This window comes from Dufourea novaeangliae, unplaced genomic scaffold (assembly GCF_001272555.1).
Source record: "Dufourea novaeangliae isolate 0120121106 unplaced genomic scaffold, ASM127255v1 scaffold89, whole genome shotgun sequence".
NCBI lineage: Eukaryota > Metazoa > Arthropoda > Insecta > Hymenoptera > Halictidae > Dufourea > Dufourea novaeangliae.
In genome coordinates this window covers 2,193,473-2,211,069 of record NW_015373988.1, presented here as the reverse complement: position 1 = coordinate 2,211,069, position 17,597 = coordinate 2,193,473, and the positions used below count along the sequence as shown (strand labels likewise).

Here is a 17,597-nt window from a genome sequence, read left to right as displayed (position 1 = left end):
AACAACTAGAAACAGTATGAATTTTTGAAACCTCCATAGACACTGTAAATCCTTGACGACCAAAGAGAATTCCCATTTGTCTCCGATTTTCCTACGTATTTTCATTTCCACTGAACAAAGTATTAAACATTTGATTAAACAACCTGTATAATCTAGTAGTTTACCCCGGAACTTTTAGAGGCCTAAACCAGTAAAAAAGTTAGGCTTGGACATAAGCGACCCAGTTCGCCTACGGAGGGTTGACTCTTTATAAGGCCATGGCAATCATGTTGCCACCAACATTTTATTTCTGTCAATTTCAATTTCACATTTGCCCGAGAAATAGTTTATTCCACGAAACCGAGATAAATCTACCTAGGCCTTATAAAGGGTCAATACCCTCTAACGATCATAATGGAAGATCCTAGCCAAAATGAAATCAGATGCACTCTAAAACAATTACCAAACTATTCTCCCTTCTAAACAATATTTCACTCCTAGAACATAGTAAAAAGTTAATTTTCAAGCTATAAACATAAAATCCGTCCGCCAGTGAACAATAATTCAAGGATCAATATTTAAAAGGCCCGTTTTTCGTATGTTCGCCAAAGACACGATCCGTGTGGTGGGTTCAACAATGCGTTTTCCCGTCGCTGTTTCGCGACTCAGGACTCGGGCACCTGGTCGAAAAGTTTTCAATTTTCCCTCCCCCCACTCTCCCAGCAATGGCGACGGATGGAAGAGAAAAAAAAACGGAAAAAGGAGAGAAGGTGAAGAGAGAAACGGTAACACGGCCGCGTTAAGGAGGAAGGAATTATGCATGATTTTGTTCGAGCTCACGTGTTATGTAAATGATAACGTGCAACTTCCTGAATAACGATCAAGGAGCGTAAGCAACAGTCGCTCCGCTTAGCCGTCGCGTCACACGTACAGGAACACACACGTACGTACGTACGCCTGGGGAACAGGTGTGTGCGTACGTGTGTCTGCGCCTACACACCGCCCCGGTGGGAGAAAGATAGAGGGAGAGGTACGAAGGGTGGGGAGGTATATAAATTCATCGTACAGTTAGAAATTGAGTGGTGCAGGGGACGAAAGGTTAACTTCTTGTCGGATATTCGCGGAAGAATATTTAGATTGACATTTTTATATAGGATCCACTTGATATGGAATACCATTGACCGATGCTGGAATTTGAACTCCAAATATCTTCCCGGGCTATTTGGTTTTCAACATGGCGGCGTCTGTCGGAGACTGAGGACCAATGTTAGTAAATCATCGGGGGATATTGCTCTTCCTAGACATAAATATTGAATTTGGTAATAGTGAATATATTGGAGGTGCCGGGGGGTAATCCACTGCTTGCTTTAATGAACTGGTGGGAAAGGATTTAAAGTCCGAACACCTGTCCGCTATGCTGGTTTTTAAAAATGGCGGACGGGAGTACGGGGCAATGTTATGGAAATAAAGGGCTGAGTTTCTTGAATGTAATATTGAAGTTTACAGAGAATAATCTGTTGTGAATGTCAAGAAATAATATATTATTTGATTTAATGAATTGGTACTGGTATTTAAATTCGGAATATTTTCTCGGTATGTTCTTTTTTTTTTAAATGGCGGAGGGTACTGGAGCACGAATACGAATATTATTGGAACGGTACAAGATTTTGATGTTCCTAAAAATGTTGGATTTGGTAATTTGTATCTTAGGAGCATCGATAAGTTCACTATTTTTCGACAAAAGCGATATTAATTTCTACAGAACTCAACAATCTTACACCGTCTTATCGATATTTATCATCAGTTTCCAACACGTTACGCTATTTTTATCCAGTAAAAGGTCAGGCAAGTATTTTTAATTTTAAAAGTAGGGGAGGATACTGGATTATTTATTAGTATACCTAATAAACGTGTTAATCATTTGCTATGATGAATTTCTTACGAAGTTTTTTCTATTTTTGTGACAAACGCGTATTGATAAAATATTTGATGACGAAACTACGATGTAACTTTAAACGTCTGATCGAAGAGAATGCATTTAAGTCATTTGAGATATCCTTTCTGATATCAGCTCCCAGACGGCGGTGCCTGGGTCTATTTTCTACCAGGTTTTCAAGAGCTTGGTCAGACTACTTAACGCACGAAGACTGACTTAAACAGCAGGTGTTTACATTAGAATAAATAGACACGCATGTCTCGAAGAAGTACTTTCTCAAGTATGTTTGAAGAACGAGATCCGTTAGGGGCCTAGACGAACCCAGAAACCACCGTTTTGGTGGTCACTAGAAACGCCATGTTCATTATATGTACTTGTATTGAAAGTAGATTTACGAAAATTGAAGGCTGAAACAGTAAGTACAGAAATTATAATTCCAAGAAGTTGCAATTCAACCTGTATTGCTGACCTATTTTTTTTATATTCATTTTCATTCTTTGCGAATAATACTCATACATCATTTTCGTTCATTAACTCATCACTTTCCTCGTTTTACATACTACACATTTACCTTTACAATGGGTTGATCACCTCCAACTTCAAATTAATTTGTTCTCGTCATTATGTTCATCTATCATACTTTCTGCTGACCATCACGCAATTTGTACCGGAAATAATTATTCACAATTTAAATGTTAAAATAATACGTCATCATTGAAAAGATTCTAGAAGCTATTTGACTTTCGAATAGTGATCAATACATCAACTTATTTATTTATAGTTTTGACAGAAAACGAAATATAATATAACACAGAACGTTGTAATATTGTTACAATAGAATCTGACGGCCCAATGGAATAGGGAAACAGTACGTTCGATCGCGTTGAAGAGCTTCTTGGAAAAGAGTAAGCCCGTTTTCCTCGACAATTGCCGAGTAACACGATAATGGGAATTTCCAGTAATTGTAATCCTGCAAAAACAATTTCACGTCGTATCGTGGCAAAAGAAAATGTTTCCCACTTATTATCATTATGTAGAATAGACTTCAAATTTTCAGTAACACGATTTAACCAAAATTGTTTTTTGTCGTCAATCCTTCATATTTAATCTTTTTGTCGATTACATATATGTGTTCTGCAAACATATCACAATGAAAAAAGACAAAATTTTCATCTATCTACACAATAAATCTCAATTAACGAATAAAAAAAGGCAAATATTGAATCCGTCATTGTTCGAGTGAAAATAAAAAGTATAACATTTTACTTAAAACTAAGAAATGTATAAAAATTAGTTATTCGACTAAATATTATAGTCAAACCTCCATATACTCTTTCTACTTCCTTTCTACCAGTCGAATAGAATTTTGTGAATTTTTCTAACCAGCTGTAATTACTATAAACAAATAAGGACAGCGTGGCCATTAGAGAGGTCACGTCGACATGTAAGAACGTTATCTCCTCATCTACTGTTGAAGGGGGTCATCCTGAATCTGTTAATTACTTATGCAACATTTGACACGAAAAAAGTGTCGCAAGACTTTACATTTGAATTAAAAATAAAAACAAAAAAATAAGACGGGAGAAAGAGAAACTGGATGAGCCGCGAACAAGGAAGGGTGAGTTTGTTTACAACGCGTCTGAAATTTCAGATTGACGCGCTCAGGAGCGGCGATAAATTGCGTCAGCGCGTTCGACCAATTTTTCTCACGGCGTCAAATGATCTATAAAAATCCTTAATTAAGCTCTCGTTCGTTAAGCGAGACGCGTCGTTGCACACAAAGAAAATTGCGTCGCCTCGTGTTTGTTATCCGGCGACTACCATTTTACTGCTGCTTCCGGAAAACGAAGGAAGCATATAAAGCAGCGTCGCCACAAAACCAGATGCAAATCGCTTTGTCAGTGATCGTAATAAACGAATGACTAATTGACGGCAGTTCCGACTACAAAGAAGAGGAAAAATACGTTCGTTTACTACTAGATAATTTTAAAATAACTTTCGTTTAACTATTTCAAATTATTTCAAAATTATCTGCAAATGATTTGAATTACTATGGAACAAACGTCCGAGCAATTACGCGGAAAAATGGATAATTAATTAAACATCACGCTTCGAGTGTGACACGCAACGCTGAATTTGTTTCGCGAAGGCACCTATTACCACAATTGTACAGCCTATAATTGGATGTACAATAGGAGACAGGTTGTCGACAGCGAGCAAAGAAAGAGGCACGTGGGTTGAATAATTAAGATTTTAAAGGGTACCAAAAGAACCCTCTCCCAAGAATGTAGAATGAAACTGAACTCGATCCTCAAATTACTATCAAGATTATTTTTATACAGAACTATTTAAACAAAGTCCATCATATAACCCTCTGTTACTACTATAAACATAATATATTTATGTTTATCTAGTATCCCAATATACTTCTACAAATTCACAAAATAACAATCCACCGAATAAATTTGAAGATCAAATTACCTTTAAATTTCGAGATAGAAAATGGTAACAATCTTAGTAGTTGGTCTTTGAAAAAATAAAGATTAAATACACATATATAATTACGGTGAACAGTGAGGGACAATTAAACCGGTACACATTTTAACGTTCAGAACTCGACGTTACCCGGCAATACGTGGCTCTCGAGATAAGAAAGGAATCAAGGAAGTAAGAGAACAAGATCGTTACCTCGATCACACGGCCTGGCCGATAAACCGTCTGACGCGGTGTAATATCAGTGGCGAAGATCGGCTGGCGAGTAGAGGCGAGTCTCCACGGCGGTCATCGGGCAGAAATCCGCGCCCTAATACGTCACGACTCCAGCCTGGCATCCACAGGTATCTTCGGAGAGACACCGACCACGCGCACGTGTTTGTATCGTTCCTTCCGCCTCTCGTCTTTCCCTCTCCTTCCGTCGCCCACCACCTTATATGTACTTATTTATACATATCCAATCCACTCCGACATATCCCTAAACGAGGACGTGTAAGGCCTCGTCGATTTGTCCTCGCAATTAAAGCGCACACAAGCCTAATCCGCGATCGAATAAAACAAAAACAACGAGAAAAACGGCCAGTGAACGTTCCGATATATCTTCACGGATATACAATCAGCTCGCGGCATCCATACGAGGAAAGTTCAGAGGTATCAAAATATCCATGTATGTGTGAGTCACGTATGTATATCACAAAGCCTATCTTTCATACGCGGGCTAAGTGTATCACAGTCGGCACCACACGAATATCACCCTCCCACCAGTTCGTCCTCTCTCTCACTCTGTCTCTCTTTCCGAGTCTTATCGAGACGAGGTTAAAACAGAGATTTTGCGAGGTGGGAGCGGTGGACGGGACCGCGAGGAGGACGCGGAACACGAAACGGATCTCCTTTCACCTCGACGGACACGATTCTCGATTAGCCTCGCGATTTCGTGTTGGCAGAGCGACGACGACGGCAACGACGACCACGACGAGCACAACCGTCAAAAACAAATTCGTCCGATCTCGAGGCTGGCGAGCGACTGAGCCGCGAGTCACGATTACCGCTGGAAGCTTGCCGCCACACACCCCACTCCTCTCTCTCTAGCGCGCCGCGGGAGACACGACGGCGGTGACGCGCATGCGCACCGACCGTCGCGCCGTGTTACGCGTTCGACGAACGGAGACAAATGGACCACCGAAACGGCACGGAGACCCGCGAGTCGGAGAAGGACAGACCGATAGGAGCCGGTTTATACGCGGCGCGAACGGAAATAATCGAAGCGTTGTAATCGAGTGGGAAATGCCACGAGAAAGTGGTGGGGGGCGGGAGGGGGAGGGCGGACTAGCCGCCGACTTCCTCGTAGCTTCCTCGTAATCGCGATCCCGACTGCCGACGCGCCGCGGACCTGCTTCTTCGCTGGCTTGAATATCTTCCACCCGGAGGTCGAGGCACTTTTTCGAGACCCGGGGTGGACGCGCGCGGTTCTTTGACTTTTCGTTCGAACGGAAATGACCTTTGCGGCGAGAAATGGTTTTTCTTCATCCCTTCACATGTATATATGTTAGTGGCTTCCATTTTCTTTTCTTGATTACCTTTTTACGTTGTGTAATTCGTTGATTTAGTATTAAATCTGATTCAATTAATTATATAAACGTATCTATTTTAACGAATTTTGGTCACTCATTTATAAATTATTTTTAGAAATAATTATTTTAGGGATATATAGAAAAGAGGAATTGCACAAAATTGTTGTAATACAACATATGATGAAATACATTAATCTTAAAAAACTAATATTTATTCTAAGAAAAATAAAATGTTATTTAATCCTAACGAACACTTGATTATAACGGATAATGCTTCGTTATATTTTAACCTTGATTTGATTTATTTTTATATTTAGTACAATTTTTAAAACCGGGAAAGAATCACGACAGATTATCGACCCGCTAATGGGGTAATTTAAAAAAGAACGATTTCGCTATTGACTTTATACAGATACTCGTGTGTAAATGTCACAGTCACCATGGAATTCGTCGGATCGGTGAAGACGTTAGATCATCGAGACTTGGGAAGTAATCAACTCAAATAATTCCGATAAGTTGATAAGAGATAACAAGATGATACAGCGTCGACCTCCAAAAAGTAACCTTTTTCCTTCCTTTCGTTCTTTAGATAAACTTTTATTCAACATTTCTCGATAAGGAAACGAATTTCAATGTTTCCCGAATGTACCTACGTTCCCGTTTTCTTTTTTGTCTATAGTCTCATTTCAACGAACTAATAGACATTTTTTTATCAACGTGTAATTAGATAGGATCGTTAAGTATACGCTCCTCTTTATAAGAATCGGTTAACGGTTTTCAATGATACGTTCAAAGTTTCCTGGATACGCCATAATTTTGTTCAGAGATAAAAATCACGAGGCGGCGGGGTTTCAGAGACGTTAATCGTCGTTACTTAACGAACAGGTGCATAGAGGTGCGCGGTGGTTCGCCCCTTTTTTCGGGTTTTTCTTCCGCAAGAATCGGCAGGCGAGGTTTGAAGAAGGACCCCTTCGAGAAGCAATGCAGGTAGCCCACGTTTCTGGACGCCCACAAACCTGTTTTACCTGTTATATCCTGGCTGGCTTATGAGTACCACCGATTCTTATGCCTGATCTTTTCCCCCTGCCTTCCTTTCCTTACCGAAGAATTCTTCCTACAGAAAAGCAAAAAGAAAGAAACGAACGAATCGAAAAAGGGGAAGCATCGTACGACTCGTCAATCAAATCGGTTAAATCACTGTGAACCGTTGATATTGTTTAAACGATAAACTCACAATAATATAGTCTATTACTCGTTATAGAAGCTAGTACCATGGTCACTATTTCTTTTCTGCTATTCATGAAATAAATTAAATTCTAAGAAATGTTATTATTCGAGTGATAACATTTGAAAATTTCACAAGACAAATATGTAAGACTCGACGCTAGAAAATGATTTATTAGTCGTACAAGAAATACAACTTCTTTATAAATAAATAATTAAAAAGGAATACAACTTGCAAGTTTCAACGGTGGATCCGTTGGTGTCATGGTATTGAAACTTTTCTCTCGAAAAATATTGTGTCGGTGGTTTCTCTTTTAGGACAAGATCCTTTTGGAATTCGAATCCAAGATTTAATAGGTCCCCGAAGAGGGTAGAAAGGAGCCGGTAACTTTTCAGAAGGATCCTTTCTTCGATCGATCAGACACGTAAACGTGAGCAGGGAGGATCCCGGACAGTCCATTGTGGATCATCGTTCTCTTTGAGGGGGGAGAAAAAAAAAAGAAAGATTTCGACCTCGGGAGTTCTGGCCACATACCTGTCCCGTGATTAATGTTACGCCTCCTCGGAAACCTTTTTTGGTGCTTGACAACCGCCGGAAAATCCGGGTAGACCAATAACATTGGCTTTAACTCTGCATCACATTAACACACACAGAAACGGCAGCGAATTCCTCGAGACGTTCACTATCGCTGTTATTTATAACAATTGAATTCTACCTCTTCAATCCTCGTGCACTGGACAATTTGACTCAAGTCAGACATTAATCTTTAGTAATACTTTTTATTACAGAAACTTGTAAATTAATTTGACACCAGTAGTGTGCATAATTAACGATCCCGCGATGTGTAAGTATGTTTCTTTAACCCTCATCCGTCCCTTGTGTTATCTGGCACATTTTACTCTCAAGGAATGACGTTATTCTGTCAAGAAATTTTAGGATGTATGCACTCGAATTGTTAAAACTTAATATTGCATTCCCCGTACCAATATGGTCACACGACGATAATAGTACACATCCACAAGCCTTTCCCTTGCCTGTAACAAGAAGTCTCATCGGTCCGTCACGTCAACACCTAATATTATCCATTGCATCAACAGCAGTACATTGCTGTCTCAAGAATTCCAAGAAGGATTTACGATCACAATGAAATAGATATTTCAAATACTTTCATACAATAACGTAAGATCTCAAACAGTCCCATTATTGGGACTTTTCTTCTGTTCCCCCGTTGGACACTGCCAATTAATTGAACGATGATAAATACGGTCACAGGTGCATAGGATGAGCTCCTGAAAAGACGAACGATTTTGATAAAAACCAGAATTTCGTATATCGAGAAGAAGAAGAAGAATCCGTTTTGTCGCGGTTACGTCAACGCGTCGACCGGAGGAAGAAAGAAAGGGAGATCCTGCAGCCTCGAAGAATGCCGTGTAATGATGCTGCACATCCGGGAGGACGGCTGAAATGACTTCGATCCCCTCCTCTCTCTCTTTCGCCCTCACGGCTGGTCCCTTCTTTTTCCACCTCTCCCCACCTCCGATTCTCCGTCTCCTTTCTTCGCCTCGTGTGTCTCGTTTACGCCACTTGTTTTGATTCTGAACCTTTTATCCGCCTGTTTCTTTTCAGTTTTGTTTCCGCGCCGGTTGCTCCTCCTCCTTTCCTTCAAATCGAGTTAACCGTTTCTCGGATCTTTTCTTCGTTTCTTCTTCCTTCCTTCGTCCATCTCCCCCACCCCCTATTTACCTGACTGAGTGTATGTATGTACACTCACGAGCAAACCCGGCTGCAACTAGGGGAAAAAATAACATAGGGAAACGGCGTCGTACCATTTTTTAAATTTATTTCAGGTACTGAAACAAATGTTAAATCGAATGTTAATTTTGTATAAATTTCAGTAACTCCCAAAACTAAATGGTAGCAGGCCCTTCGTTAATTTCACTTTTTCCCCTAGCGGAAACCGAGTTTGCTGAGCCGGTGTATGTACATATTATCGTGTTTTATTTCGCCCGATATATCTTTTACTCCTCGGCGCTGCAAAGTTTTTCATCCGTTTCCAGGACTTTTGCAGTTGCCGTGCATCCGTGAGCTACCTGGGCTGGTAATGGGATTAGACGGAGGTGAGAGAAGCAGTGGCGTAATCGCTCGTGGTTGCATAGACAGAGGAGAAAGAGAGGGTGGATGTGGAACAGTCGCGGAGAAAAAGAACGGCGCAGACAGAGGAACCTAGCGGATCTCAAGGTAGCCTCTCCATTGGTCCTACTTCTTGGTGCGTCAGGCTAAGAACACCTTCTACGGCGTGTAACGTGTGTCTCTGGGATTAATAGACGATCATTTTCGGTGAAAAGACTCTCGACCGAAATGCTCGCCTTAATTATAGAGTAGGTAATATCGTTACGTCATTATTAGGCTGCGGCAGATGTTGCGAACCGTCTTCGGAATACATTAGCCGGGGCATTTAATTCTTGTGAACGGAAGTTTACGTTTAAAGATGCATTGTAAATACACATTTCTGCTCTTAACCTCTTGGGTATGAATGACTAGTATAATTGTCACGAAGAAATGGCAATTTTTTATGTAATGACTAGTAGGTATACCTGTCATTCGAGAAAAGTAATTGCCATTTGTTATTTAAATTAAAATTTTTGTGCAAGGTATAACATAAGAAAATGTCAATTTTAGACAGTTTAGAATATTTTCAGACTACTTGACTAGGCTAAGTTCTTTTTACATCAGTTTTCAAAGTTTTTTGAACAACACAATTATGTATGTTTAAGTTTTGTAAATAGTATAAATAAATTTAATGAATAAAATTACTCATTTTTGAAAAAGAAACAAGTGCTGTTTCCTTATAATTTAATTCAATTTATAAGAATGGAAAATTTTAGGGTGGTTCCATAGTTATGCCACTCAGTGCACAGTACAGTGTTCTACATGAAGTGAAATATTACTTTACTGGTCTACAGAACAATTCTCTGTCAGAAAAATAAAAAAATAAATGTCTGACAAATTACAAATGTTTCTTACACCTTACACGATAAAACATTTATCCTCATATTCCATAAATAATAGCACGAGCAAATGTGTCAGTCGTAACATCCGCCCAAGTATCAAATACGTCAACATATAACAATCCCCCACGTACATACCTTTTTTTTTTAAAAACCATTAATAAACTTCATTCTTTCGAGTCACATGGACGAATTGATTTCCATTAAATTTTAAAGTCAAACTGAAATTACCGGTTATATAAAGCAATGACGTAAAACGTCGACAATTCCAATTGACTTTTATCCATTGCTGGTATGCACAATGACAGCTAGCGACTGGAAATTCGTGGTAGAAGGTATTTGAACTGTAAAACGTGAAAAATTAAATTGACAATTTTTTACGCACGTGCCGTGAAGATTTTCAAGTATGTGACAGGATAACAGTATACATGCATACATTTACAAACGCGGCACCATAGTCACATACACATACAAACGTTGTTTCGAAATCCGCTCTTTTTCTCTCTCTCTCTCTCTCTCCCTCTTCGTTTCCTTCCCTCCTTCTTTTCTCTTTCTCCTTCTACCTTAGTTTCTTCGCACTCTCTCCCTCTCTCTTGGCCTTTCTTTCTGCGGTCTCCCGCGATTTCTAATTGGGCAACGCAATTTCCTTCCTTCGGCTCGCAGGAGGAATTCCTCGATTGCGCCAACACCAACGTGGATTACTAAACTTCTCTCTGTCTTTCTTACTTTTCCTCTTGCTCCCTCAGCAGACCCTGATTAGGATTAGGAGAACGTATCTTCCATCGACTGTACCTCCTTCTTAATTGTTTTTCTTAAAAAGAATACCTTGATTGTTGCTCTTTTTGAGAATTGGAATACTTACTGAAAGCTTAACTATTTGTTCCTTGTAATACGTTGATAGACTGAGGAAGTTTATGGAAATTCAGAATGTCATTTTAGTTTCAGTGGCTATCCATAAGACGCCTGTTAACCCTCGGGCACTGCACTCGTTCGAATTTGTACCAGTGAAACATTGTTTCCTCTGTAACATTCCATCTGGCTAGCCTAATGGTATCAAATTTTCATAGTTAAAAAATTATCACCCATTTTAACAATCATTACCATTGAATTTCAGAGGAAATTATACCCTAAAAAATATGTTATGTGTTAGCTTTGCTTTTATTCCCTTCAAGTTCTTAATCACCAAAGATTGACAATTCCAATTCGCACTATGTATTGGGGTATGTAGTATTTACGTATGCTGAGGTAGGGTATGGTTAAGGGTTAATTTACCTTTAGTTTAGGATTCAGGAAGAAATGATTACATCATGTTATTAGGGCTGTTTCTGTTTCACGAATATATTTTGTTACTGTGATTGAACGGTTTATTAATAGGTTCTTGATTATTATTGATCGTGGGAAGCGAACAATAGCTAAGTAATAGCTAAGAAAGCTATTAGTACCGCCACTTTATTTATTTTACTTAAAAAAACGTAACATATAGAGGCATGTGTACACAAAAATATATTATTAAATTGGTTATTAAAATAAAAATTATTACCATTAAATACATGTATGTACGTTGGTATTTAAAAATTAAAGTGAAATTTGAGCGTCAAAGATGCGACTGCGTAAGTAGGAAATGATGGCGAAATCATTCTAAAGAAAGAGTCATAATTTTACTATTCAATCTATACATATATATTGTTCAAAATAAATTGTTAAAGTATCTAAGAATTACTTTAATTTTTGAGGCGACAGTTATAGGGACATTCGGACTGCTCACAGATTTCAATTAATAATCCATTAATTCTTCATACTCAATGGACAAAATTATTTTTTTTAAATGAAAGTGATGTTAAATAATATGATGTTCCAAACTGAGACGATTGTTAGGTTAAACTACACGCGAAATGATAACTGAAGTTACTACAATCTTAATGGGGCAGTAATTGGGTTATCTACCCTTGTATTTTTAAATTGTCAATTTGCATGTACCTATTTCTCCAACCAACTAATAACAGCTGAAACATAATACCGACGACACGTGCTTCAATAGATGTTTGAAAACTTTCGTTTCGTCGTCGATTTTATTCTCGATAAATCCGCGAAATTTTATCGTTTCACGCGTACCACGTTAATTCGGTATCCGGTAGTATTTATATCGATTCTTGCACGAATACGTTACGAAGTAACTCGAATTCCTATCGTCTATCCTCGCGTCTAGAGTCGCGTCTATGCGAGGTCGACTCTATTTTTGCCCCGGGTATCCGTCAGCTCGACCTCTTCCTCTGATTCCGAGGAAATCCCATGCCCGACTTTCTTCCTCTATTCTCCTCCCGAAATTTCGGCCGATTGCCAGCGAAGTTCCGAGCGAAACTCAGATCCGCACCGGCTCTCTGTCAAAATGAAGGGATATTTAACACGTTCACCAGCGGACAATTTTTATACATTCTCTTCCCACGACAGGAAAAAACGTTCACAATGGAGGAAGTATTGACTTAGCCAAAAAGTTCGTGTGATTTTTGGCGCCAGTTGTCCTCTGGCGCTCTAAAATGCAACTGACTTAAGACTTGCTTGAGACCAAAATTTGTGTTCGTACAGACCAATGGAATTTAAAAAGAATACATGGAAGCTCGAATCCTGTGACGACCGGAGAAAATCGAGAAAATAATGCGTTCCTGCCTCGGAGGCGGGAAAAGCACGTTTCGAACGAGCCTCGAGTTAAAGTACCGGTTGAAACGGTACGGTATTACGTATTATCTATAAGTTACATTTCCCGATGTATGCACGGCTCTTTTCTCAAGCCTTGGGAACACAGCGCGCGCGTCCGTTAGAAACGCTCGATCTGGATGCGTTTATCTGCAACGTTGACAAACTCGAAGAACGCGACAAGACGTCCGCTACCGCCTTACAGAACCCGGATACTTGGTTATTCTTGGCTGAATTTGCGTTAAATGACGGCTGAAAGGTTCTGTAATTATTTACGGCGGCATTATAATAGAATTTTATGATAGTTCGAGTAATGCGCGGCAATAAAATTGGAATCGATCAAGAGTCTAATCTAGTGAAACTGGTTTCTCGTTTGAGGAGTTCTTTGTATTCTGGTTATTTCATTTTAAGGCTGTGGGCTATCGACATCGGTGAAATGGAGTCTTCTAAATTGTAGAAATAAATCAGTGCAGAAACAATGAGGAGATAAATGTAGAGATAAGGAAAGAACAAATAGTCTTGAGTCAGTAGTTGGAATAAGCAATAGGGATTTTAACGATCATTCGATCTTGTATAAGGTTTGACTTTTTACACTGGTAACGTCGAAAATCAGTAGAGTTTAGATGAAGTGATAGTAATAATTTATGTATAGTGCATAATTCTATTAAGTATTTGGGTATTTGTGAGTGGTAGTGTAAGCAAGGCACGGATGTATCCGAATGGTGGTATTTTGACAATTGTAGTTAAGTAAACACAAATTGCATAGTAGATATATTCGACCATATAATATCATAGAAAACTATATCCTGGGTTCACAAAGAAAGAATAATTCTGGTTAGATTGCAAGAAATACATGTACTGTTCGCCACTGTGTACGTAGCGGTTCTGTTTCCGTCGAAAATCTTCATAAATATTGAACAATTGCTTCAGCATCTGCTATTCTAAATAGTTTCCCTCATTTTTCTTAGCAAAAGTTCAATTTCACATCAATCGAATAAAATAAAACTGCAATATCAGCTTAAATGCGACGGCCATTACTGTTACCTGTACTTAATGCAACAGTACATTTCACCTTCAATGCACACGTGAATATTAAATCGGTGGGAAATAAGCACCCATTTGAGTACGTTAAAATTACTGTTCTTTCCGCTATAATTGCAAACTATGTAGAATTCCTTCGATTGTTTCCATAACATGGCAAGACTGAGACTTTGTAGACTTAAAATGGGAGTTTAGTGGATCACATTTTAATCTGTCTACATAAACTTTATAGCATTCTAACATCGTGATGGGCCATTTGTTTCCCACAAACCTAATAATTTTTATAGTAATCATCCCGTTGGAAATGTTTGAATACCTTCCGCCAGGAGTGGTACCAATTTGTGTCCATTTCAACCTGTTGACTGGGAAAGACGAGTTAACTAATCATTTATGTTTGATTATACGTAATCCATAATAATTCTTTATTTTTATCGTCAATCATCTATGTATATAGAATCTCTCATTCAATCATGCAGAAATACTTGTATTAGTGCAAAGTAGGTCTTACTCGCGGTTGTTGCAGAGCAAAGTTGTTCGGTTAACAGATTAGAACGTTGACTGGTATGGGGGTCACCGGTGTCTGATGACGTCAAGACTAATCAAAACACGCACATTAAACAACTGATAATATTTTATACTTTTCGATACTACTTATATTACAACAAAAACTGGCAACAATCAGCAAAATAAATCTGTGATCAAATGGCAAAACGTGATGTGTACGATTTTCCTAATTTTACAGTACAGCAATTTTAATGTTTATTCAGCTGTGAAAAGTTACAGTATACTTAAAAATAGTAGATCTTTGATTATTTTAAAGATATAAATAATTAAAGTTACTTTTCAGATTGACTATGAATATATGTCAAATTTATCGAAGTATAATGTTGTTTCGCTGGTAAATCAGAGGTTCTGGGATCGAATCCCGTTCACTGAAATATTTTTGTTTTACTTTGCCAACGCAACTTCGACAACATTGAGTTATATTTATAGTACATCTTAAAGGTACGTAACTTTAATTGTTTATATCATCAAGGTTATCGAATATCTACACCTTAAGAATTCAACTGATCATTCCCAAAAAATCGATATTTCCAATTTCGCCCATCGAACTTTCCAAAATTAGCCACCGTCCGCCGCGATACAACCCACGTATTTATGTATTGTCCTCCAGTTAATCTGCCAACGATGTATCGCATTTCGAGCCCATTTCTTTTTTCGTTGCTTGTTTTCCGTAGGATTTCTCGGGTCGTGTGTATATCAGCTCGAACTGGTACACATACGCCCGACAATACGGGGCGAACAAGTTGAGACAAAGAATCGCAATAAGAGGGCGGAAAGAGGGGGCAGGGAGGAAGGGCGAAGGGGGGGGGGAGGGCAAAGTGGAGGCTAGAATCGAGTATTAATAGACTCTGGTGGCTGGAAGCCGGAACTGAAGAGCGCACCTCCTTCTCCTAGTTGAGTCGGTCGTTCGAGTTGCTCGGCCGCAGAGAAAGAGTGAGAGAGAGAGAGAGAGTGAGACAGACGGACAAAAGGATAGAAAGAGGGGCAACACGGCGGACAGAAGGAGAGAAAGAGAGAGGTCGGCTTATTTATAAACGCAAGATAAAGCGTGTGGCAGGCAGTGCCGTGAGAGGAAGCCGTTCGAGCGTGGCTCCCACGCTTCCAGATACGCATTACGTATGCGCCTTAGCCTTTCGACTCCTACATCGCGCAACCAACCGAATGGACACACAGCCCGTGGAACCATCATTATCCACGAAACGGTCCGGCTACCAATTGTCATTCCTCGCCCGCAGACTTTCGGCCAAAGGCTGGAAAATTGCCGTGGTATAATGTATGTCTCCCGTTTCCATCCGCGGAACGGACCAGTCCCCTGTTACAACCGAGGCGAGAAAAGAAATTGACCAATGACACGCGTGTGTCCTGGGGCCTGGTGTCGGAACATACACTGGGGAGGGGCGCACACGGAAGTGCTCGAATGGTCCCGCATGAATTCTTGAATCCTAGAACGGACACGATGCGGTCACCGACCAAATTTTAATTTTGGATACAGGAATGTAAATAAAAATTGAAATAATGAGATTTTCTTTGGAAATTGATCAATGACTCCCGTGTCCTCGGGCCTTGTTGTTTGAACATACACGCAGGAGAGGGGCAATCAATGGTTCCAAGGGTTAAAGACGACATAGTGGAACAGTTTTTTTCAATGTCGACTTTTTTCGATATGACGCAGCTGTTGTCCCTTTAAATGGAAACAGGTTCTAGATTCATCAAGTTTCATCAATTTTTACACAATGGTACATCTTGTCACAATTTTCAGACAGAAGGCATACAAGTTGCACAGCCTTCACTAATTCCTGTTCACGATTCTTTGCCAAATAATCTGAATTAATTATCGAGTCCATACACTGTGGCGGATAACCCAGCGATAAATTGGTATAAGGAAACATATTTATAAAGATCACGAGGCAATTTGATTGATCATTTGATACGGACATGTTTCCTGACACGCTGATAACTCTGTCGCCAAACGAGATGATTTCAAAAAACGTATTGTTTTCAGGACCGATTTCCATTTTCAAGCAATTGCTGTTCTTAGGCGTTACCAATTAATGATCCACTATTTTCTTAACAAGTTGGCCAGATAATTTGAATGTAGTATGTCTGCCCGTCTTTGTGCTCGATCAACATGTCATAGGACACTGAAGAACAATGATGAATATTCTTAGAACAGTATTATCTGTTAAGTTCATTGAAACAAAAATTGATATCGTTGAAAAGAAAGTTCATAAATTACACTCTATACGTCAGTTTTAACCCTTGTGCACTGTTCAATAAACTATTCCATTATTATACTTTGAATTAAAATCGAGTTATGGAAATATATTTGCCTATCGCTAAATTATAAATATAATCTACTGATGTCAGATAAATTTACAAATTCCTATAATAACAAATGTAATTAAAAATCAAACATAATAATACCTGTTACATATTTTGATCCTATAAAATGAGACTTCAACCTTACTTTTAAAAGACTTCCTACATTTATTTGGATATATTAAACTCTGTGCACCTTCCTCTCTGTATTTGACCAAACTGGCGTATGATATGTTGGGGAATATTATTAACACATCTGACATTTTTCAATTGCCAATTTAAATACGTATTATATTTCACAATAATTTAAAAGAAATTTGTTTCAATTGATTCCAATGAACCAACTGTTTTATGAAGTACATCTAAAACAAAACACCTAAAATAATAGGGAGTTATTGATAAGAAAACTAAAGAAGAATTAGAAGTGCATTCGACATTTTTAAATTGCCATTTTAAATATCTATTATATTTCACAATATTTAAAAAACATTTGTTTACATTAGTTCCAATCAACCGTTCTTTGAAGTACATTTTACATAAAACACCTAAAATAATAGTTATTGGAAAGAATTAGGTGTTAATGATTAATGTGTTAAAGTAGAATTTGTTTTTCAATTATCGAAATAACTGGAAAAACGGTAGATTACTGCTCGGTTACACCTGGTATCATCTCAGAGGTGGGAGAGGAGTTGCAACGTTACCTTAGAGAAGTACGATTCTCGCAATTTATTCGAGAGATGCGTATCGTTCGCACGATTATCGGCTGGAGC

General features: G+C 38.9%; 1 protein-coding gene across 1 annotated transcript in view; it reads right to left on the bottom strand.

Moving 5' to 3' along the window:
- Positions 1-4,908, bottom strand: part of LOC107187526 (ets DNA-binding protein pokkuri) — a 30,672-nt gene extending 25,764 nt beyond the window's left edge. Inside the window, exon 1 of the mRNA XM_015575645.1 lies at positions 4,604-4,908. The gene's annotated coding sequence lies outside the window, so the exon portion shown is untranslated. The remainder of the gene's footprint in view (positions 1-4,603) is intronic.
- Between the last annotated feature and the right edge of the window lie 12,689 nt (positions 4,909-17,597).